This window comes from Mus caroli, unplaced genomic scaffold (assembly GCF_978045245.1).
Source record: "Mus caroli unplaced genomic scaffold, Mus_caroli_1 scaffold_5, whole genome shotgun sequence".
In the NCBI taxonomy this organism is placed as follows: domain Eukaryota; kingdom Metazoa; phylum Chordata; class Mammalia; order Rodentia; family Muridae; genus Mus; species Mus caroli.
The window spans coordinates 87,045,894-87,071,282 of record NW_028227260.1 but is presented as its reverse complement, the minus strand read 5'-3'; the positions used below and the strand labels follow the sequence as shown (position 1 = coordinate 87,071,282).

The 25,389-nt window shown below is 40.5% G+C and overlaps 1 non-coding gene and 1 pseudogene across 1 annotated transcript; both read left to right on the top strand.

Annotated features, from left to right (window-relative positions):
* The first annotated feature begins 3,801 nt into the window (after window positions 1-3,801).
* Window positions 3,802-4,065, top strand: LOC147004670 (Nuclear RNase P; annotated as a pseudogene).
* Window positions 4,066-15,956: 11,891 nt separating this feature from the next.
* Window positions 15,957-16,060, top strand: LOC115030118 (U6 spliceosomal RNA). The gene has a single exon (XR_003835746.1). It is a non-coding gene; the product is annotated as a U6 spliceosomal RNA (small nuclear RNA).
* The last annotated feature ends 9,329 nt before the right edge of the window (window positions 16,061-25,389 follow it).

Genomic DNA, 25,389 nt, shown 5'->3' with positions numbered 1-25,389 from the left:
CTTCATTCTCATCTACTCCTATTAACCATAGGTTTGCTCTTCTCATTGTGTCCTGTATTTCCTGGATGTTTTGAGTTAGGATCTTTTTGCATTTTCCATTTTCTTTGATTGTTGTGCGGATGTTCTCTATGGAATCTTCTGCACCTGAGATTCTCTCTTTCATCTCTTGTATTCTGTTGCTGATTCTCGCATCTATGGTTCCAGATTTCTTTCCTAGGGTTTCTATCTCCAGTGTTGCCTCGCTTTGGGTTTTCTTTATTGTGTCTACTTCCCTTTTTAGATTTTGGATGGTTTTATTCAATTCCATCACCTGTTTGGTTGTGTTTTCCTGCAATTCTTTAAGGGATTTTTGTGCTTCCTCTTTAATGTCTTCTACCTGTTTAGCAGTGTTCTCCTGTATTTCTTTAAGTTAGTTATTAAAGTCCTTCTTGATGTCCTCTACCATCATCATGAGATATGCTTTTAAACCCAGGTCTAGCTTTCGGGTGTGTGGGGGTGCCCTGGACTGGGCGAATTGGGAGTGCTGGGTTCTGATGATGGTGAGTGGTCTTGGTTTCTGTTAGTAAGATTCTTAAGTTTACCTTTAACCACCTGGTAATCTCTGGAGTTAGTTGTTATAGTTGTCTCTGGTTAGAGATTGTTCCTCTGGTGATTTTGTTAGCCTCTATCAGCAGACCTGGGAGACTAGCTCTCTCCTCTGAGTTTCAGTGGTCAGAGCACTCTCTGCAGGCAAGCTCTCCTTTTACAGGGAAGGTGCACAGATATCTGGCGTTCGGACCTCCCTCCTGACCGAAGATGAAGGCCCAAAACAGGACCTGTCCCATAAGCTCCATGGCTCCCGCCTGTACCAGAAGCTTTAGCTTCTGTAGTGCACACTCTCACCTGTGCAGACTACTTTTGGGAGAGTCCCGGAACTAAGATGGCTCCCGCTAATGCTGAGGCAAAGCCCTCCTAGGCCGGGCGGACACCTATTCTCTGGCCTGGAAGGTGGCCGGATGTTTGGAGCCTGAAAAGGGGGCTGCCTCAGAAGCTCTGTCTCCCCCCTGTCCCAGAAGCTGTTAGCTTCTGTAGTGCACACTCTCACCTGTGCAGACTACTTTCAGTGGAGTCCTTCAATAATCTTCTTGACCACCATATAAGCAGTCTCATTTTTCCATGGAAAAGCTTTTACCCATTTCAAGAACGTTCACAAAAACCAGAAGGTATTTATACCCATTTTTTCCTCTGTAAAGTCTACCTCCCAGTAGACACCAAGTCTGTCTTCCCAGAACCTTTTCCCTGCATCCACTTTGGTGTGGCAGACATTGACTTTTTGACAGGGCACACACTTGTGTACCACCTGATCCACAAGGTAGTTTAAACCTGGTACATGGTACTTAGTCTTGGAGAATGTCTGGATGAGCTTGCTTACACCTAAGTGAGTCCACTGATGCATCTGTTTGATCATAGCCTTTGCTTGTCTTTGTGGAGGATTTTCTTTCCCTTAGAGGTGTACTGTAGTTTTTTATTTTTGTTGAACTGGTGACTGGAATCTTCGGAAATGAAGACTAAGTCTTTTACTGTGCAGGTAAACTCGGCCTCTGTTGCCAGGAGCATCAGCAGGGCCATGGCTGTAACCATTTGTGCCTGTCAGTCTGTCATGTTGTTGTCCCTTGCTAGGAAGGCATCTCTCTTCTGGTGACTAGGACAGTGGATGATGTTTACCTTGACAGGGTCGTGGAGGTCCTCAGTAGAGCCAGTATTTCTTCTTTGTTCTTAATTCTTTTTCCTCCTGAGGTCAGTAGACACCTTCTGTTGATATATGGCCCCATTGACGTGGGCTGTGGCAAAAGCATACCTGTTATCTGTGTAGATGTTGAATCTTTTCCCTTTTCTTAATTCCAAGCATTAGTGTGGGTGATCAGTTCTGCCTTTTGAGCTTATGTGTTCTCTGGCAGGGCTTGTGCCCAGCTACCCCAGCTGCTCTCATCTGTGAACGAGGTAACATCTGTGCCCTCTAGTGGCTGGTCTGGATCTGGGATCAAGGTACTTCAGTTCAGACTTGGGGGTGGGGAGGAGCAAAAATGACTCTGTTGGAGTTGAGCAACAGAGTCTGTTCACCAAGTCCTGTTCCAGAGTCAATTTTTCTACGTCCTTGACCAGTAATGTTATAGCAGCCACTGTGTGCAAGCAAGGAGGCCATTTCTCAGCCACAGGGTCTAATTTTTCATATAAGTATGCCACAAGTCTTTTCCAGGACCCCAGTCTCTGAGTAAGAACCCCCTTTGACAATATCTTTGTTTTCTGCAATGAATAGATGGAAGGGCTTAGTCACATCTGGGAGGCCTAAAGCTAGAGCTGAAATTAGGGTAGTCTTAGTAGTATCAAAGGCCTGTTGTTCGTTTATTTTCCCATACAAAGGGCTGTTTATCTCTTTAATTCAGCAAAATCTAGAATCCACAGTCTGCAAAAGCCGTCAGTGCCCAGGAACTTCTCTAACTTGTTTTGTACTGGTTGGTGGGGGAATATGAAACACAGTCTCTCTTCTAACATCTTTGATAAGTAGGCAACCATCTTCTTTCAAGGACTTGGCTTTTGTTTTAGCACCCCTTTTGTTATCCCTTTACTTTTAGTCATGAACAGGTGGAAGGATTTGGTCATGAGGGGGGCTCCTCTTCTTTTTCTCTGGGGCAGTCTTTCGCCCATTGCCCTTTTTCTTTACAGTAAACAAATTGACCTTTAGCCAAAGATTCTCTGCAGTTGCCATGTACTATCTAGTTTCCCTGACTATTGTGACCAGCATTATGTGTAAGCTTCTCTCTTGTCTCTTAATCCCCTTGCTTCCTGTTTCTTCTGCTTATCATTCCCAAGTACTAGCATTATCAGTATGTGCCACCTTGCTAGGCTCTAGTCTTTGCTATTTACCTCTCTTTCCTCCTGTTTTCTAACTGTAATGGAGATCTCATACAATATTCTCTCTCTCTCTGCCTTTGTTTTTCCTCCTTGTCGTTTGCTTCCATTTTACGTTATCCAGTTATCATGTCCCTATCCTGTCACTCATCCTCTCTCATAGTTCACCTCTGCCCTGGCTTATCCTTCTGTCTCATGACATATCTCTGATTCTGACTCTGGTCTCTCTCTTTGTCACCCTCATGTTTCCTATTTCTATATAGCAACCCTTTCTCTCGCCTGCCTCTCACTGATTCTTCCTCTAAATATTTTCCATTCAGAGTATCTCTTTCATCTCAGACCTCTCTAATCTCCTTCATCTTCATTTCCACTTCTCTCTGTTAATCTATTTGTCACTCTCATCCATCTCTCCTGAGTCTGCTGAAGCTTTGCTCTTCCTTAGAGTCTTAGCTTACCTCTTTCCAGACCTCTATAAAATGTCTTCTTCATCCTCTCTTCTTCTACTTTTTTTGTTTTTTTTTGTTTTTGTTTGTTTCTCCCTCTCTATACTTTCTTACCAACTTACTCTGTCCTTTCTAACTTCTGCAACTTCTTATGACCTTGGCCAGATTAGTGGAGCACCCTATCCCCACAGAGATGAGACCCCCATCAGAGCCTGGCAGATAGATTACAGGTGCTTCCTACCTTGCATGAACCCAGTGTCCATGATAAGCAGTTGAGAGGACCTCCCATCCATGCCCAGGTCATTTTGTTTGTTTGTTTGTTTCTAAGAGAATTCTCTGCCTTTCTTCTGTGGTGAAGAGAACCAGCAACAATTACTAACAATTATCCGGTGAGTGTTGGGGGGAGGGGACAGGGCCACCAAAGGAGATGCAGGAACATGGTGCACCTGCTTCCTGGGCCACAGAACTCCCTGAAAGCTCATCATCGGGGCCACATGCTGAGTGCTGGCCACTCTTTGGTCCCTGGGAATGTCTGAGACTTTGGACTCCCTGAGCAGGGAGCGGGCAGTAAGTTCTCAGAGAGCAGGGCAGACTGGGCAGGAGACGCCCTGAGTGGGTAGATGCCTCTCTCCCTTGCCAGAGCTCAGGACAGACTCATGGCCAGCAGCAGGAGGGGGGATGGGAACAGGGTTGGGGCCGCAGGAAAATACACAGCCACCCAAGAAGACACAGGGTGAGGGAAGGGAGTGTAGCACTCACAGTCAGCTGCACTGGGCAACTGGCATCTCAAAGTGAAAGCACTTTCTCTGCTAACAAGAGGAGCTGTGGCTTACTGCCAAAGCCTGGAGGCAGGCAGGTGGAATGCAGGGGAAAGTGAAACATTATTAGGCAAGTATGAGAAGCAGCCAGGGCAACGAACACAGGGTGCTCTTGGCAGGCCACTAACACAGCCTCTTCCATCTCCCTTTCAGCAGTCGCAACATTCGGGGCCACTGACTTCTCAGGGACCACCCCTCTTTTGCTCCAGGTTTCCTGAGCTCATTCCTCCCTAGGCTTTGGGTCTGTGGGCAGGCCGCTGTGCCCTGCCTGCTGCTACCTAAAGTTGGAGAGTGGGTGGCAGGGGTGCTGAGGATCTGAAAGGTAGAGGTCAGCAACAAGGTCTGACAGGATTCTTAGGCTTTTCCCAGAGGCCATAACTCAAACAAGTCCAAGTCTGAACACAAAGAGACACACAAGACACATAACAGAAGCTGTCCAGATAACGCAGTGCAGTAATCCCACAGAAACAAAACCAATCTTAACACAGAGAAACACACAAGACTCACAGAAACCATCCTCCAGGCGACCACCACAGAATAAAAACTGAATCAGATGGCCAGGGATAATTGTAAGGGAAAGATGAGCAACAGGGTAGCTGGCTTATTTTGAATGGTGTAGCAAGTAACCTTTTTAGGCATCAGTTGGTTTGTATAGTGACTACCTCTAGCCTAGTGACTCACTTTGCCTGCCCCCATGGTGGGTTATTATGACTTGATTAGCAAAGCAATACTACATTTGGAATTTATGGGTCAACTCTTAACATCACAGCTATTAACATCACAGCTATCCACAAGATCAGGGTGGTTTGTGACCTTTCTCAGAATTCAGTGTGGGACGAGGGGCAGAAGAATTCTTCTGAGAACTGTTATTTTTGTTATGGTTATTTCTCTGAGAACAGAAAATATTATTTTGGAAGTTTCAGGCTTAATCATTTTGACCACTGAAACTATGTTTTTACATTTGTTTAGTCAGCCAGCTTCCTTATATAGCTCTGCACTTGGCCTGCTAGTACAGTTTGGAAAGTCCTTTTGGAAAGTGGAAAGAACTGGGTGGTCTTGAATTCATTTTGGATATTACAATGCCAGATAAGACAGTGAGGATACTGAAATTTGCATAAAGTGTCAGATGATTTCCTCTGACCAACAACAACCAAGCGTTCCATTGGGAAGGGAAAAGCAAACTGCTTTTGACACAATCAAGTTAGCTCTGGTTTTAGCTCTAGCACTTAGACTTCCTGGATCACAAAACGTGTCCAACAGTTTGTAGTGGAGAGCAACAGGATTACAAAGGGAGTGGTAGCAAAGATACTGGGCCCTTGGAAAAAGCTAGCATCCTACATCTCAAGGAAACTTGACCCAGTAGCGTCCAGCAGGCCACATTGTGTCCTTATGATGAGAGTTGTAGCAGGTATAGTAAAAGACTCAGATAAGCTGACTATGGGACAGAACCTGTCAATCACAACCTCCCATGTGGTAGAGAGCTTGGTTAAGCAGCCTACAGACGAATGGTTAACTAATGTCCACATGACCCACTACCAGTCCCTCCTCCTTAGTCCCAAAGAGATCATTTTCACAGCCCCTGCTGTTCTCAACACTGCTTCCTTGCATGATTGCTGGGAAATACTTGCTGAGGCACACAGTTGGAGGAAGGAGCTAACTGACTGTAGTGGCTATTCTTGGTTGTGAACTTGATTATATCTGGAAAGAACTACAGTCCAGAACTGGAAGGCTCACCTGTGATCCTGAACTTGAGGATGGGAGGTACAAATTTCTGACCTGGATCTTGGCACAGAGATCTCTAGGCATAGTGGATATGAATCCCAGGAGACTAAAGCAAGGAGATCACTGAGTTCAAGGTCATCTAGGAGAGAGCAAGTCCCACATTCAGGCTTGTATCACACACCTTTAATCTGGGCCACACCTTCTGCTGGAGACCTACATAAGGACATTGGAAGAAGGAAGATTCACTCTCTCTTCTTCACCTGCTTGCCTTGTGGGACTGAGCAACTGCTAGATCCTTGGACTTCCACTTGTAGCTGCTGCTGACCATTGTTGGGAGGAATTGGACTAGAGACTGTAAATCATCAACAAATTCCCTGACTATATAAGGACTACCTATAAGTTCTGTGACTCTAGAGAACCCTAACTAATACACTGACTAACCTGTTTCCAATATGGAAGTCACATGGTTCACTGTCTGCAAATGACAGATTAATACAATTCTATCTGCAAACTGCAATCATATCATGTGCTTATCTTGTTGTACACTTTATCAAATTAGGAGTTTGAGTACATATGCCAAATTAATTTAATGAAAATTTTCCTCTATTCATGTCATATTTCTCTTCTTCCAAAACCTTTGACTTCCCTAGTTGAGTCATTGAGCATGTACTAGTATCTCAAAGGCAGGGAAGTGAATCTTCAGCAAAAATTCAAGTAGAAACACTTTAGCTAGTGAAGTGGAATATGGAAAACAAGGAATTAACTTTAGAGAAGGCATCTTATATTTTTTATTCGTATTTCACTTTACACGCGTCTAAATTTTAGGTAGGATCAGGAGATCTACATTTTAGTGGAATAGAGCAGCATGTAATTAGATGAGGCTACAAGAATGCTGGACTTATGGAGCCTTCCATGTTTGCTGCATAGAAAGTGAAAAAAAAAACATATTTTTTTATGGAATGGGATAAAGTAAATAAACATGAAAATGAAAGGGAGGGAGAAGAGGAAAGGAGGAAGGAGGGAACTGATGAAGAAAATAGAAATATATACAAGAGAATCTCTATTGAAATAAAGGGGTTGTACTACAGAAAATATAATAAAATATATAACTGAAGATTGATAAGTTCATAAAAAGCATAAGAATTTCAGCAAATATCAGTATGAAAACCAATTGTACCAGAGAACAAGATCCTTACATTTTGCAAATGATAGGATTAACATGTTAAGTAAATAACTATTAACTCTAATTGAAGTAGTAACAGCTTCAATGGTATATACATGCTTACTAGTTATACTATCCATAATTGTAGTCAAATACCATCCAAAGGAAAGAAGAGAGATGGGGCTGGTGAGATGGTTCAGCGGACAAGAACACTGACTGCTTTTCTGAAAGACCTGAGTTTAAATCCTTGCAACCACATGGTGGCCCGCAACCACCTGTTATGAGATCTGATGATCTCTTCTGGTACATCTAAAGTCAGCTATAGTGAATGTACTTATGTATAATAATGAATAAATCTTTGGGCTGGAGTGAGGAAGCAGAGGTCCTAAAAATTCAATTCACAACAAGCACATGCAGGTTCATAACCATCTGTAAAATATACCCATTGGTGAAAGTGGTGTAAGAAGGACACATGTGCCACTATGTTCATAGTAGCCTTCTTTATAATAGCCAGAAGCTGGAAAGAACCCAGGTGTCCCTCAACAGAGGAATGGATACAGAAAATGTGGTACATTTACACAATGGAGTACTACTCAGCTATTAAAAAAATGAATTTATGAAATTCCTAGGCAAATGGATGGACCTGGAGGGCATCATCCTGAGTGAGGTAACCCAATCACAAAGGAACTCGCACAATATGTACTCACTGATAAGTGGATATTAGCCCAGAAACTTAGGATACCCAAGATATAAGATACAATTTGCTAAACGCATGAAACTCAAGAAGAACGAAGACCAAAGTGTGGACACTTTGCCCCTTCTTAGAAATGGGAACAAAACACCCATAGAAGGAGTTACAGAGACAAAATTTGGAGCTGTGACGAAAGGATGGACAATCTAGTGATTGCCATATGCAGAGATCCATCCCATAATCAGCTTCCAAACGCTGACACCATTGCATACACTAGCAAGATTTTGCTGAAAGGACCCAGATATAGCTGTCTCTTGTGAGACTATGCCGGGACCTAGCAAACACAGAAGTGGATGATCACAGTCAGCTATTGGATGGACCACATGGTCCCCAATGGAGGAGCTAGAGAAATTACCCAAGGAGCTAAAGGGAACTGCAACCCTATAGGTGGAACAACAATATGAACTAACCAGTACCCCAGAGCTCTTGTCTCTAGCTGCATATGTATCAAAAGATGGCCTAGTAGGCTATCACTGCAAAGAGAGGCCCATTGGACTTGCAAACTTTATATGCCCCAGTACAGGGGAACCCCAGGGCCAAAAAGGGGGAGTGGGTGGGTAGGGGATTAGGGGGGTGGGTATGGGGGACTTTTGGGATAGCATTGAAAATGTAAACGAGGAAAATACCTAATAAAAAATAAATTAAAAAAAATATACCCACATACATCAAATAAATAAATAAATATTTAAAGTAAAGAAAGAAAGGAGACTGTAGACTCTAGTAATATATAAAATTTTAATTCTATAAAAAGCAAAAACAAATGAGTTCTTAGTTTACATAAATGATTGTGTGGTGTATATATTACTGGTTGGAAGGGAATCTCAATAGAGCAATTAGAATAAATTATAGAAAAAACAGAATTGATCCATTTAAATCAATCTACTTGGAACATATTATCTATGTATTTAACACTGTAATCTATAATGCCAGATTACCATTTAACCTTTGCTGAGATTGGAGAATTAAATGTTGAAAAGATAACCCACCGTAGTACAAAAAAAAAAATCAATAAGAGGAAATATAGGCATATCCTTTATAGGACAAAAGTGAAAGACAAGAATTCATATTATTTCAAATGTTGAACATTATTTTAAATAAGGAATAGAAATTTATGTGGAGACCCATCATATGCATAAAATGAGTTGGAGGATTCCATCTTTCAGTCATAGTGTTTATTTTTTACTATATCTTTTCTTTTATTTTGGGTACTATAATATAATCACATCATTTCTCCTTTTCTATGCCCGTTTAAACTGGCATAAGTGTTGAAGATAACATGAGAAATAGCAAGTAAAAATACATAAAAATTCACCAAAATGTATACATAAATAACACAAAAGTCAACATAGAACACTTAAAATAAAAAACAAACTATTGATGAAACTTATATAATGGAAAAAAAAACAGTTGGAAAGAAAGAGTAAAGTGCAAATGTGTGTAAAGTTCCATACTTTGTTATGGATGAGTAGACTTCATTCACATGTAGAGTTGGAAAAACTACGCTTCTAAGGAAGATTTTATATTCTGTCATAATCAGAAGATCAAAAGGTTAAATAAGATTTTCTGCCTGAACCCACCAGAAGCCACCAGAAGTCTAGAGTACTCTCCAAGCTGCAGGACCTCAGGATCACCAGTTAGTGGAACTCAACATCAACTACAAAGAATCGAGGAGGGTCTTGTGCCAGCAGGAACAGGGACAGAGGAAGTCCACCCTACCAGAGGCTGAGATCTCTTCCGGGTGGGACCACCCCCACCATCTTCTACATGAACCTGGCCAAAGGCGTTTAGGGCCCCAGAGGACTCTCCGTGCTCCAGGACACCTAGCACACACAGGACCTCGTGATCACCTGAGAGTACATGGGCAACAGAAGCAACAGAGATTCATGGGCATGGTCCCATCGGCCCTTCATTCTCAGCAAGGAGGCAGAGCTGAGACCCATAACCATGGGCGCTTTCCTTGCCAGAGGAGAGTTGGCGTAAAGGGAGGGATCTGAACCCAGCACTCAGAAGGTGGATCAGAGCTCCAGACTTCTGGACACCTGCTCTTCAAGAGGAGATTGCCTGCAGAAAGTGTTCTGACCACTGGAACTCAAGTGAGAGTTGGACTCGCAGGAATGCTATCAGAGGCTAACAGAATCAGAGGATGATCAAGCAGGAGCCAGAGACAGATTGAACATTAACATCAGAGATTACCAGATGGCAAAAGACAAACAGAAGAATCTTACTAACAGACACCAAGAACATTGGGCATCATCAGAACCCAGTACACCCACCACAGCGAGTCCTGGATACCCCAAAACACCCAAAAAAGCTAGCCATGGATTTAAAATCATATCTCATGATGGTGGTAGAAGATTTTAAGAAGGGCATTAATAAATCACTTAAAGAAATAGAGGAGAACACTGCTAAACAGGTAGAAGACCTTAAAGAACTACAGGTAAATACTGCTAAACAAAAGTCCTTAAAGAAGAAACACAAAAATCCCTTAAAGAATTACAGGGAAAACACAACCAAACAGGGAATGGAATTGAACAAAACTATCCAAGATTTAAAACTCGAAGTAGAAACAATGAAGCAAACCCAAAGGGAGACAACTCTGGAGATAGAAAACCTAGAAAGGAAATTAGAAACCATAGATGTGAGCATCATCAACAAATACAAGAGATGGAAGAGAGAAACTAAGGTGCAGAAGATTCTATAGAGAACATGGACAAAACAATCGAAGATAATGCAAAATGCAAAAAGACCCAAACTCAAAACATCCAGGAAATCCAGGACAAAATGAGTAGAACAAACCTATGAATAATAGGAGTAGATGAGAATGAAGATTTTCAACTTAAAGGGCCAGCAAATATCTTCAACAAAATTATAGAAGAAAACTTCCCAAACCTAAAAGAAAGAGATGCCCATGAACATGCAAGAAACCTATAGAACTCCAAATAGACTGGACCAGAAAAGAAATTCTTCCTGACACATAATAATCAGAAAACAAATGCACTAAATAAAGACAGATTATTAAAAGCAGTAAGCGAAAAAGTAAAGTAACATATAAACGCAGTCCTATTAGAATTACTCCAGACTTCTCACCAGAGACTATGAAAGCCAGAAGATCCTGGACAGATGTTATACAGACACTAAGAGAACACAAATGCCAGCCAGGCTACTATACCCAACAAAACTCTCAACTACCATAGATGGAGAAATCAAAGTATTCCATGAAAAAAAAAACAAATTCACACAACATCTTTCCACGAATACAGCCCTTCAAAGAATAATAAAGAAAAAACACCAACACAAAGATGGAAAGTACACCCTAGAAAAAGCAAGAAAGTAATCCTTCAACAAAACTAAAAGAAGACAGCCACAAGAACAGAATCCCAACTTTAAGAACAAAAATGAAAGGAAGCAACAATTACTTTTCTTTGATTTCTCTTAACATCAATGGACTCAATTCCCCAATAAAAAGACATACACTAACAGAACAGCTACAAAAACAGGACCCAACATTTTGTTGCTTACAGGAAGCTCACCTCAGGGACAAAGAAAGAAACTACTTCACAGTAAAAGGCTGGAAAACAATTTTCCAAGCAAATGGTCTGAAGAGAAAAGCTGGAGTAGCCATACTAATATCGAAAAAAAATTGACTTCCAACGCAAAGTTATTAAAAAAGACAAGGAGGGGCACATCATACTCATCAAAGGTAAAATCTACGAAGTTGAACTCTCAATTCTAAATATCTATGCTCCAAATGCAAGGATATCCACATTCATTAAAGAAACTAGAGTAAAGCTCAAAGCACACATTGCACCTCACATAGTAATAGTGGGAGACATCAACACCCTGATCTCACCAATGGACAGATCCTGGAAATAGAAACTAAACAAAGACACACGGACACTAACAGAAGGTATGAAACAAATGGATTTAACAGATATTTACAAAACATTTTATCCTAAAACAAAAGAATATACCTTCTTCTCAGCACCTCATGGTACCTCCTCCAAAATTGACCATATAAACGATTATAAAACAGGCCTTAACAGATACAGAAATATTGAAATTATCCCATTCCTCCTATCAGATCACCACGGACTAAAGCTGATCTTCAATAACAACATAAACAATAGAAAGCTAACATTCACTTGGAATCAGAACAACACTCTACTCAATGATAACTTAGTCAAGGAAGAAATAATGAAAGAAATTAAAAACCTTTATAGAGTTTAATAAAAACGAAGTCACAACATACCCAAACTTATGGGACACAATGAAAGCAGTCCTAAGAGGAAAACTCATAGCCCTGAGTGCTCCCAAAAAGAAACTAGAGAGAGCATGCACTAGCTGTCTGACAGCACATCTACAAGCTCTAGAACATAAGGAAGCAAATTCACCCAAGAGGAGTAGAAAGGAGGAAATAATCAAACTTAGGGCAAAAACCACCCAAGTGGAAACAAAAAGAACTATTCAAAAAATCAACCAAAACAGGAGCTGGTTTTGTGAGAAAATCAAAAAAATATTTAAACCCTTAGCCAGAATACCTAGAGGACACAAGGACAATATCCTAATTAACAAAATCAGAAATGAAAAAGGAGACATAACAACAGATCATGAGGAAATCCAAAATATCATCATATCCTATTTTAAAAGGCTATACTCAACAATACTGGAAAACGTGGATGAAATGGACAATTTTCTAGACAGATACCAAGTACCAAAGTTAAATCATATTAACGATCTTAACAGTCCCATTTCCCCTAAAAAATAGAAGCAGTCATTATGAGTCTCCCTACCAAACAAAACAAAACAAAACAAAATCCAGGACCAGATAGGTTTAGTGCAGAGTTCTATCAGACCTTCAAAGAAGACCTAATTCCAACTCTCCTCAAACTATTCCACAAAATAGAAACAGAAGGTACTCAATTTATTCTATGAAGCCACAGTTACTCTGATACCTAAACCACACAAAGATCCAAAAAAGAAAGAGAACTTCAGACCAATTTCCCTTATGAATATTGATGCAAAAATCCTCAATAAAGTTCTTGCAAACCGAATCCAAGAACACATCAAAACAAACATCCATCCTGACCAAGTAGGTTTCATCCCAGGGATGCAGGGATGGTTCAATATACAGAAATCAAAGACAAAAACCACATGATCATCTTGTTAGATGCTGAGAAAGCATTTGACAAATTCCAACACTCATTCATGATAAAAGTCTTGGAAAGATCAGGAATTCAAGGCCCATACCTAAAAATGATAAAAGCAATCTACAGCAAACCAGTAGCCAACATCAAAGTAAGTGGTGAGAAGCTGGAAGCAATCCCACTAAAATCAGGGACTAGACAAGGTTGTTCACTCTCTCCCTACGTATTCAACATTGTACTTGAAGTCCTAGTCAGAGCAATTAGACAACAAAAGGAGATCAAGGGGATACAAATTGGAAAGGAAGAAGTTAAAATATCATTTTTTTTGCAGATGATGTAACAAAATATACAAGTGATCCTAAAAATTCCACCAGAGAACTCCTAAACCTGATAAACAGCTTCAGTGCAGAAGCTGGATATAAAAGCAACCCAATCAAATCAGTGGCCTTTCTGTACACAAAGGATAAAGAGGCGGAGAAAGAAATTAAGGAAACAACACCCTTCACAATAGTCCCAAAAATATGGAAAATACATTGGTGTGACTCTAACTAAGGAAGTGAAAGATCTCTATGACAAGAACTTCAAGTCTCTGAAGAAAGAAATCGAAGAAGATCTCAGAAGATGGAAAGATCTCCCAGGCTCATGGATTGGCAGAATTAATATAGTAAAAATGGCTATCATGCAGAAAGCAATCTACAGATTCAATGAAATCCCCATAAAAATTCCAACTCAATTCTTCAAGGAATTAGAAAAAGCAATTTGCAAATTTATCTACAATAACAAAAAACCTAGGATAGCAAAAACTATTCTCAACAATAAAAGAACATCTAGGGGAATCACCATGCCTGACCTCAAGCTGTACTACAGAGCAATTGTGATAAAAACTGCATGGAACTCATACAGCCACAGACAGTTAGATCAGTGGAATGGAATTGAAGACCCAGAAATGAACCCACACACCTATGGTCACTTGATCTTTGACAAGGGTGCTAAAACAATCCAGTGGAAAAAAGACAGAATTTTCAACAAATGGTGCAGGCACAACTGGTGGTTATCATGTAGATGAATGCGAATTGATCCATTCTTATCTCCTTGTACAAAGCTTAAGTGTAAGTGGATCAAGGAACTCCACATAAAACCAGAGACACTAAAATTCATAGAGGAGAAAGTGGGGGAAAGCCTCGAAGACAGGGGAAAATTTTCTAAACAGAACAGCAATGGCCTGCGCTGTAAGATCAAGAATCAACAAATGGGATGTCATAAAATTGCAAAGCTTCTGTTTGGAAAAAGATACTGTCAAAAAGGCCACCAACTGCTTGGGAAACAATTTATACCAATCCTAAATCTGATAGGGGACTAATATCCAATATACAAAGAGTTCAAGAAGCTGAACTTCAGAAATTCCAATAACCCCATTAAAAATGGGGTACAGAGCTAAACAAAGAACCCTCAACTGAGGAATTCTGAAGGGCTGAGAAGCACTTGAAAAAATGTTCAACATCCTTAATCATCAGGGAAATGCAAATCAAAACAACCCTGAGATTGCACCTCACATCAGTCAGAATAGCTAGGTTAAAAAATTCAGGTGATAGCAGATGCTGGTGAGGATTTGGAGAAAGAGAAACATTCCTCCATTGCTGGTGGGATTGCAAGCAGGTACACTCCTCCATTGCTGGTGGAATTGAAAGCTTGTACAACCACTTTGGAAGTCAATCTGGTGGTTCCTCAGAAAACTGGACATAGTACTACAGGAATATCCAGCAATACCACTCCTGGGCATATGCCCAGAAGATGTTCCAACTGGTAAAGGGACACATGTTCCACTATTTCCATAGAAGCCCTTTTATAATAGCCAGAAGCTGGAAAGAACCCAATATCCCTCAACAGAGGAATGGATACAGAAAATATCGTAAATTTACACAATGGAGTACTACTCAGCTATTAAAAATAATGAATTTATTAAATTCTTAGGCAAATGGCTGCATCTGGAGGTTATCATCCTGAGTGAGGTAACCCAATCACAAATAAGTCACTTGATATGCACTCACTGATAAGTGGATATTAGCCCAGAAACCTAGAATTCCCAAGATACAATTTGCAAAACACAATAAAATAGAGAAGGAAGAACAATGTGTGGATACTTCTTTCCTATCTAGAATAGGAAATAAAATACCAATGGTAGGACTTACAGAGACAAAGTTTGAAGCTAAGAAGAAAGGATGGACCATCCAGAGACTACCCATCCCTAGGGTCCTTTCCATAATCAGCCACCAAATGCAGACACTATTTCATATGCAAGCAAGATTTTGTTGAATGGACCCTGATATAGCTGTCTTTTGTGAGCCTATGCCAGTGCCTGGCAAATATACAAGTGGATGTTCACAGTCATTTTTAGGATGGAACACAGGGCCCCCTAATGGAGGAGCTAGAGAAAGTATCCAAGGAGCTGAAAGGGTCTGCAGCCATATAGGTGGAACAACAATATGAACTAACCAGTACCCCCAGAGCTCGTGTATCTAGCTTCATATGTAGCAGAATATGACCTAGTCAGCCATCATTGGGAATAGAGGCCCCTTGGTCTTGCAAATTTTATATGCCCCAGTACAGGGGAACACCAGGGCCAAGAATTGGGAGTGAATGGGTAGGGGAGCAGGGTGGGGGGACTTTTGGGATAGCATTTGAAATGTAAATGAAGAAAATATCTAATAAAATTTTTTAAAAGAAAAAAATACGTTTAAAGATTGTATTGATAATTACATTCAATCGATTTAACTTTACATACTATAAAACTTAAGCTCAAAATAAAAATTTGCTTTATTGCATGGTAAAACATATAATCCCAGGTATTTTGTTTTATTTTCTCATTACTAGAACTCTCTGACATCATTATATACACAGCAAACATCATCGGTTATTGGTTCACATACTCACTGTGGCATAATTCTATAAGAGCAGGTTCCTTTTCCTTATAATTCAGTAATCCACCCTAGGGTTCACAAACTTATCTGGTAGAAAAAGGACTTCTCATGCTCGCTGTGGCAGCACTATAATAAAATTGGAATGATACAATGAAGATTAGCATGGCCCATGCACAAGGATGACACACAAATTGTGAAGTATTCTATATTTTCAGAACAACTGAGGATCTAAATATGGCAATAGAAACAATAAAAAAAATCACAAACAGAGAAAACCGTGAAAATGGTAAAACCTAGGGAAGACAGAAGAAGTCAAATATGCAAGTATCACAAAAGAATACAAGATGTAGAAGACAGAATCTCAGGCATAGAAGATACCATAGAAGACAATGAAACAACAGTCAAAGAAAATACAAATAGAAAAAAAAGCTCCTAACTCAAAACATCTAAGAAATCCAGGACACAATGAAAAGAACATACTTAAGAATAATAGAAGAGAGTGAGGATGCCCAACTTAAAAATCCAGTATATATCTTCATCAAAATTATAGAAGAAAAAATTTCTCTAACTTAAAGAAGTAGATGTCCATAAATGTAAATAAAGCCTACAGAACACAAATTAGATTGGACAAAAAAAGAAATTCTTCCTATCACATAATCAAAACACGTAAGGCACAAAACAAAGAAAGAATATTAAAAGCAGTAAGGGAAAAAGGTCACTTAACAAATCAAGGCAGACCTATAAGAATTTCACCAGACTTATCAACAGAGGCTCTAAAAGCCATAAGATCTTGGAAAGATGTCATATGTATCCTAAGACAACAATAATGCCATCCTAGGCTATTATACCCAACAAAACTCTCAAATACCAAAGATGGGCAAACTGAGATAGTCTATGACAACACCAAATTTAAAGAATATCTTTCCACTAATCCATCCGTACAGAAGATAATAGAAGGAAAACTCAAATACAAGGAGGGAAACTGCACACAAGAAAAAGTAAGAAATTAACCTTCTCATAACAATCCCAAAATAAGAGAACCACAAAAACATAATTCTGACTCTATCAACAAAAATAACAAGAAGCAACAATCATTGGTCCTTTATATCTCTCAACATTGATAGAATCAATTCCCCAGTAAAAATACAGACTAACAGATTAAATATGTAAACAAGACTCAACATTTTGCTGCATACAGGAGACATATCTCAATGAGAAAGACAAGCATTACCTCAGAATAAATGCCAGGAAAATAAAATTTTAAAGGAAATGGTCCCACGAAATAAGCTGGAGTAGCCATTCTTATATCAAATAAAATAGACCTTTAACCAAAAGTTATCAAAACATGATGCAAAAGGACACTTCATATTCATGAAAGGAAAAATGCACCAAGATGAACTCTCAATTCTGCACATCTCTGCTCCAAGTGCAGGGCACTGACATTTGTAAGAGAAACATTAGTATAGCTCAAATCACACATTGAACCTCACACAATAATAATGGAAAAGTTCAACACCCTAATTCCATCAATGGAGAGACCATGGAAACAGAAACTAGACAGAGACACAGTGAAACTAACAGAAGTTATGAACTAAATGGATTTAAGAGATACCTATAGAATATTTCATTCTAAACAAAAGAATATACCTTATTTTTTCCTATTAAATTGCTTTTTCCTAAAAGCAATCATATTTTTATTAGGTATTTTCTTCATTTACATTTCCAGTGCTATCCCAAAAGTCCTCCATACCCTCAAAACCCCACTCACCTACAAACCCACTCCCACTTCTTGGCCCTGGCATTCCCCTATACTGAGTCATATAAAGTTTGCATGCCAATGGGCCTCTCTTTCAACTGATGGCCAACTAGGTCATCTTTTGATACATATGCAGCTAGAGACACGAGCTCCGGGGGATACTGGGTAGTTCATATTGTTTTTCCACCTATAAGGTTGCAGATCCCTTTAGCTCCTTGGGTACTTTCTCTAGCTCCAATAGCCAACTGTTATTATCCACTTCTGTTTGCTAGGCCCCTGCATAGTCTCACAAGAGACAGCTATATCCTCAGGTGAGAATTCTTTGTTCAGTTCTGAGCCCCATTTTAATGGGGTTATTTGAATTTGTGGAGTCCACCTTCTTGAATTCTTTATATATATTGGATATTAGTCCCCTATCTGATTTAGGATAAGTAAAGATCTTTTCCCAATCTGTTGGTGGTCTTTTTGTCTTATTGACTGTGTCTTTTGCCTTGCAGAAGCTTTGCAGTTTCATGAGGTCCCATTTGTCAATTCTTGATCTTACAGCACAAGCCATTGCTGTTCTATTCAGGAATTTTTCCCCTGTGCCCATATCTTCAAGGCTGTTCCCCACTTTCTCCTCTATAAGTTTCAGTGTCTCTGGTTTTATGTGAAGTTCCTTGATCCACTTAGATTTGACCTTAATAGAAGGAGATAGGAATGGATCGATTCGCAATCTTCTACATGATAACAACCAGTTGTGCCCTCACCATTTGTTGAAAATGCTGTCTTGCTTCCACTGGATGGTTTTAGCTCCCTTGTCGAAGATCAAGTGACCATAGGGGTGTGGGTTCAGAAGCACCTGAAAAAATGTTCAACATCCTTAATCATCAGGGAAATGCAAATCAAAACAACCCTAAGATTCCACCTCACACCAGTCAGAATGGCTAAGATCAAAAATTCAGGTGGCAGCAGATGCTGGTGAGGATGTGGAGAAAGAGGAACACTCCTCCATTGTTGGTGGGATTGCAATCTTGTACAACCACTCTGGAAATCAGTCTGGTGGTTCCTTAGAAAATTGGACACAGTACTACCGGAGGATCCAGCAATACCTCTCCTGGGCACATATACAGAAGATGTCCCAACCGGTAAGAAGGACACACGCTCCACTATGTTCATGACAGCTTTATTTATAATAACCAGAAGCTGGAAAGAACCCAGATGCCCCTCAACAGAGGAATGGATACAGAAAATGTGGTACATTTACACAATGGAGTACTACTCAGCTATTAAAAAGAATGAATTTATGAAATTCCTAGCCAAATGGATGGACGTGGAGGGCATCATCCTGAGGGAGATAACACAATCACAAAGGAACTCACACAATATGTATTCACTGATAAGTAGATATTAGCCCAAAACTTAGGATACCCAAGATAGAAGATACAATTTGCTAAACGCATGAAACTCAAGAAGAATGAAGACCAAAGTGTGGACACTGTGCCCCTTCTTAGATTTGGGAAGAAAACACCCATGGAAGGAGTTACAGAGACAAAGTTTGGAGCTGTGACGAAAGGATGGACCATCTAGAGACTACCATATCCAGGGATCCACCCTATAATCAGCTTCCAAACGCTGACACCATTGCATACACTAGCAAGATTTTGCTGAAAAGACCCAGATATAGCTATCTCTTGTGAGACTATGCCGGGGCCTAGCAAACACAGAAGTGGATGCTCACAGTCAGCTATTGGATGGATCACAGGGCTCCCAATGGAGGAGGTAGAGAAAGTACCCAAGGAGCTAAAGGGATCTGCAACCCTATAGGTGGAACAACATTATGAACTAACCAGTACCCCGGAGCTCTTGACTCTAGCTGCATATTTATCAAAAGATTGTCTAGTCAGCCATCACTGGAAAGAGAGGCCCATTGGACACACAAATGTTATATGCCCCAGTACAGGAGAATGCCAGGGCCAAAAAAATGGGAATGGGTGGGTAGGGAAGTGGGGAGGGGGTATGGGGGACTTTTGGGATAGTATTGGAAATGTAATTGAGGAAAATACGTAATAAAAATATTAAAAATTAAAAAAAGAGAGAGAGAGACAGCTATATCAGGGTTCTTTCAGCAAAATCTTGCTAGTGTATGCAATGGTGTCAGGGTTTGGAGGCTGATTGTGGGATGGATCCCCGAATATGGCAGTCTCTAGATGGTTTGTCCTTTCGTCTCAGCTCCAAACTTTGTCCCTGTAACTCCTTCCATGGGTGTTTTGTTCCTAATTCTAAGAAGGGGCAAAGTGTCCACACTTTGGTCTTCGTTCTTCTTGAGTTTCATGAGTTTCACAAATTGTATTTTATATCTTGGATATTCTAAGTATCTGGGCTAATATCCACTTATCAGTGAGAACATATTGTGTAAGTTCTTCTGTGATTGGGTTACCTCTCTGAAGATGATGCCCTCCAGGTCCATCCATTTGGCTAGGAATTTCATAAATTCATTCGTTTTAATAGCTGAGTAGTACTCCATTGTGTAAATGTACCCCATTTTCTGTATCCATTCCTCTGTTGAGGGACATCTGGGTTCTTTCCAACTTCAGGCTATTATAAATAAGGCTGCTATGAACATAGTGGAGCATGTGTCCTTCTTACCAGTTCCACCTCACACCAGTCAGAATGGCTAAGATCAAAAATTCAGGTGACAGCAGATGCTGGCGAGGATGTGGAGAAAGAGGAACACTCCTCCTTTGTTGGTCGGATTGCAATCTTGTACAACCACTCTGGAAATCAGTGTGGAGGTTCCTCAGAAAATTGGACATAGTACTACTGGAGGATCCCGCAATACCTCTCCTGGGCATATATCCAGATGTTCCAACTGGTAAGAATATACCTTCTTTTTAGCAACTCAAGATACCTTCTCCAAGAATGACCATACAATTGGACACAACATAAGCTTCAACTGATGTAAGAAGATTGAAATAATTCCAGGCATTTTATCAAACCACCACAGACTAAGGCTGGTCTTCAATAACAACAAAAACAACAGAATGCCCATATGCACATAGAAGCTGAACAACTCTCTACTCAATGATAACTTGGTCACGGAAAAAAAAAATAAAGAAATAAATTAAAGAATTTTTAAAGAATTTAATAAAAATGAAGGTACAAAATACCCAAAATTACCGGACCCAACGAAATCTGTGCTAAGAGGAAAACGCATAGCTCTGAGTGCCTTCATAAAGACATTGGAGAGATCACAGAATGCAGTTCAACAGCACATCTGAAATCTCAAAACAAAAAAAAAAACAAACAAAAACAAGCAAATACATCCAAGAGGGGTAGACTACAGGAAATAATCAAACTCAGGGCTGAAGTCATCCAAGCAGAAACAAAGAGAAATTTACAAAGAATCAACAAAACTAGGAAGTTTCTTTCAGAAAATCAACAACATAGCTAAACCCTTAGTCAAACTAACTAGAGCACACAGAATCAGTATCCAAATTAACAAAATCAGAAATGAAAAGGGAGAGATAACAATAGAAACTTAGGAAATTAAAAATATATATCAGATCCTACTTCAAAAGCCTATACTCAACAGGAAAATACAAATCAAATTTACACTGATATTCTACCTTACACTAGTGAGCATGGCTAAGACCAAACACTCAGGTGACACCAGATGTTGGCAAGGGAGTGGATAAAGAGGAACACTCCTCCATTTGCTAGTGGGATTGCAAGATGGTAGGACCACTTTGGAAAACAATTTGGCAGTTCCCCAGAAATCTGGACATAGTATTCCCTGAGGATCCACCTATACCACTCCTGGACATATTCTCAATAGATGTTCCAACATATAGCAAGAAAACATGTTCCACTGCGTTTGTAGTAGACTTATTTACAATATCCACAAGCTGAAAACTACCTAGATGTCCTTCAACAGAAGAATGGATATAGAAAATGGGGCACATTTACACAATGGAGTACTACTCAGCTATTAAAAACAATGAATCCATGAAATTCTTAGGCAAATGAATGAAACTAGAAAATATCCTAACACAAAAAGAACACACATGGTATGCATTCACTGACAAGTGGATATTATCTCAAAAGCTTAGAATACCTATGATACAAGTTGTAAACCATAGGAAGCTTAAGAAGAAGAAGATCAAAGTGTGGACATTTAAATAATACCTAGAAGGAGGAACAAAATAATCACAGGAGATAGAGGGAAGGAGGGTATGCCTTGGAGGGAGGGAGGAGGGAAGAGGAAATAGGTTGGGCATTATCAGGTATGGGAAGGGACAGGAGACAATTACAGTGGATCTGGGAATTGAATAGAAATATGTAGCAGTGGGTAATGGGGAACTGGGTGTAGCCACTAGAAAGTCCCAGACATTAGAGAATCAAGACACTTCCAGAACCCAGCATGGATAACATTAGCAGAAATGCCCTAGAAAGGAGAGATAGAATCTGTAAAGACCACCTTCAGCTGATACGCACCTACCCATCTCAAAATTGGTAACCCAGAATTGTTCCTGTCTAAAGGTAATGCAGGGACAAAAAATGGAGCAGAGACTGAAGAAAAGGCCAACCAGAGACTGTCCCACCTAAGGATTCATCTCTTCTGCAGACACCAAACTCCAGCACTATTGGTGATGCCAAGAACTGCTTGCTGACAGGAGCCTGGTTTGGCTGTCCCCTGAGAGGTTCTTCAGGTCTGCACCTGACCAATACTAATGCAGATACTTACAGCCAGTCAATGGACTGAGCCAGGGGACCCAAATGGAAGAGCTAGGAGAAGAACTGAAGGAAATGGAAGGGGATGGAAACCCCATAGGAAGATCAATATCAACTCAGCAGACCACTCAGAGGTCCCAGGGACTAAACCACTAAACCAAGAATATACATGGAAGGATGTATGGCTACATATGTAGAAGAGGCCTTTGGTCCTGTGGTGTGTTGATGCCCCAGTATATGGGGATGCTTGAGCAGTGAGGAGGGAATGGGTGAGTGGGTGGAGGAGCAACCTTATAGAGGCAAAAGGGAGGGTGCATATCATGGGTGTCTCTGGAAGAGAAAATGGGTAGGGGATATAATTTGAAATATAAACAAATGAAATGATTAATAAAAAAAAAAAAAAGGACTGCTCAGTGAGTACTAACTAAATGACCAAAGAATATATTTCCAAAGAATCAAGATACAAAGAAGCAGAATTCACAGGAATGCCTTTATAAAAAATTTAACCTAAAATATAAATAAACTATGAAGTTAAACATTAGAAATTAATAGTTATTACTAGAGAAAGCCTGAAGGGAATTCTTGAGATACTCGTAATGTTAATCCTTAGTCTCAGTTCTTAATTCATCAGTTAAATCCTTAAGAATGTCAATGTTATAGTCTTAAATAAGGTATTTAAGAATTAAATATATTTCCATAAAACCAAGACAAATATTTCAGTGAATTACCTAAATAAAATACATATACACAATTTAAGTTGGTTTAAAGGAAAAATTTTATATTGTAGATGAATGTTTCATAATTCTTATCAAATTATCCATTTTCCCTCATTAATTTCTGTGTGGTTATGACTAGCACAGAAAGTGAGCTTGTATGAATTCTAAAATTACATCTAGATTTATTATTTTGATGACTTTAGTTATCTCTTTGGGAATCTCAAATTTCTCATTTATAAAATAAACCATAATAGTAGTTAATTGATGATTTTGAATGAAAAGTAAAAGGTTGCAGTAATAAGGATTAGGGAGATGATTTAGAAGTTAAGAGCACTTTCTGCTCTTTCAGAGGGCCAGGGTTTGGTTTCCAGCACTCACATGTGGGTCATTGTGGAAAGCCGCTCCCACATTCGCCATTACAAGATGGCACATGAGCTGGGTGTTTGAACAAGTAAAAAGGCTTACTGCACATGTCTCTGGATAGTCCCTGTCCTCGAGGACACACATCCGTTAAGTACGTTATCTTGTCCGTTTGGAAATGGCCCTGTGAGGATGCGCCACGTCAGAGGCGGGACAAAAATTCTATATAAGGCACAGGGCTGGGTTCCTCAGAGTCTTCGCATCCGTGTGTAAGCTTATGCTCTCCCTCTCAAGATGCATTAAAGCTTGGCTGCAGAAGGATCCTACTTGTGTGCCGTGTCGTTCTTGCTGGTCGAGTCGAAGGTGCGCAAGAAGTGGTGCCGAAAACCCGGGACTTCGAGACATCGTTCGCACCACCGGAGACCCCTCAGCGTTGAGGTGGATTCAGAACTGCAGTGGACTCCGCCCGGAGAGGTGTGTCGGATTTTTTTCTAATCTTGGTCTTCAACTGTCTCCACCTTGGGAGGGTTTGCCCGAGGCGGCGGTGTTAGTGATCGGAGTCTTCTTCCTTTTCTTCCTGGTGTTGTATTGTTGAGGGATGCGGATAAGTCCGATGTAGATAAGCGGCCCTGCGACCGTTGACATTTCGGCCGTTGATCTCCTGTCAAATCTCCTGTCAAATCTCCTGTCAGATCTCCTGTCAGACGGACGTAGATAAGCCGCGAGGAGGTAGAAATCTGCCGTGCTACGTAAGTCGGGTGTAGATAAACCGCAGGCACCATCTACAATGGGTTCGTCCCAATCTGTGTTTCAAGCCCTTGATAACCTTCTTAAACAAAGGGACATTAAGATTGCACCCTGCACACTTAAAAATTTTGTGAAGGAAGTTGACCGTGTGGCGCCATGGTACGCCTGCTCCGGATCACTTTCCCGCGCCTCGTGGAAAAAATTGGGAAAAGATCTAGATAGAAAACTGTTAAAGGACGATCTTCGCCCTGGGACCAAGGCCATTTGGAAGATGGTTAACAACTGTCTAGAGGATGAAACCTGCGGTCCAGTAAGACAGGAAGGCCAGCACACGTTAGAATCAGTCCAAGATAGCATGTCAGAAACCGAGCGGAGTGAGAGGTTGGGTGCTCGAGCACATACAAAAGGGATATCCAAGAAAAGAGAAAAGGGACCCCCCGGAAAAGGTAAAAAAGGGGGAGAGAAGCCTGATCAACCTATAAGGTTGGATCACCCTTCTAATAATGATAAGAAAAAAGGGGAGAGTATCTACCCAGTAAGGGAACTTCAAGAACTGAAAATTAGCTCAAGTTCGAGCGATGAACTTGACTCCTCTGAGGAAGAGGACTTAGAGGAAGCTGCAGCTAGATATGAAGAAGAGAGGTATCACCCTGATGAAAGGATCCCAAGGTATAAAAATAAAAAACAGCCCCCACTCCAACAACGCATGCAGCTTACCCCTACTGCCCCACCCCCTTATGGGGCACGACCCGCATCTTCTTCACTTCTTTCTGAAAAAACCCGCCATAAAGTGACACAAGCCTTCCCCGTTTTCAATAATGGGGAAGGAGGTAGGGTTTATGCACCCGTAGAATATAATCAAATTAAGGAACTTGCGGAGTCGGTAAGGAAATATGGGGTGACGGGGAGCTTTACATTGATGCAACTAGATAGATTGGCCATAAATCCGCTGACTCCTTCAGATTGGCAGATGATTACCAAAGCTGTTTTACCAACCATGGGACAGTATATGGAATGGAAAGCCCTATGGCATGAGGCAGCCCAAAATCTAGCTAGGTTTAATGCGGCAGCACTCACCCCAGAACAACGCGATTGGACCTTCGACCTGTTAACAGGGCAGGGCCTGTATGCGGCTGATCAAAACAACTATGCATGGGGAGCTTATGCGCAAGTTGCACATTCTGCTATTAGGGCATGGAAAGCTCTATCAAACAAGGGTGAGGCCAATCAACAATTATCAAAAATTATTC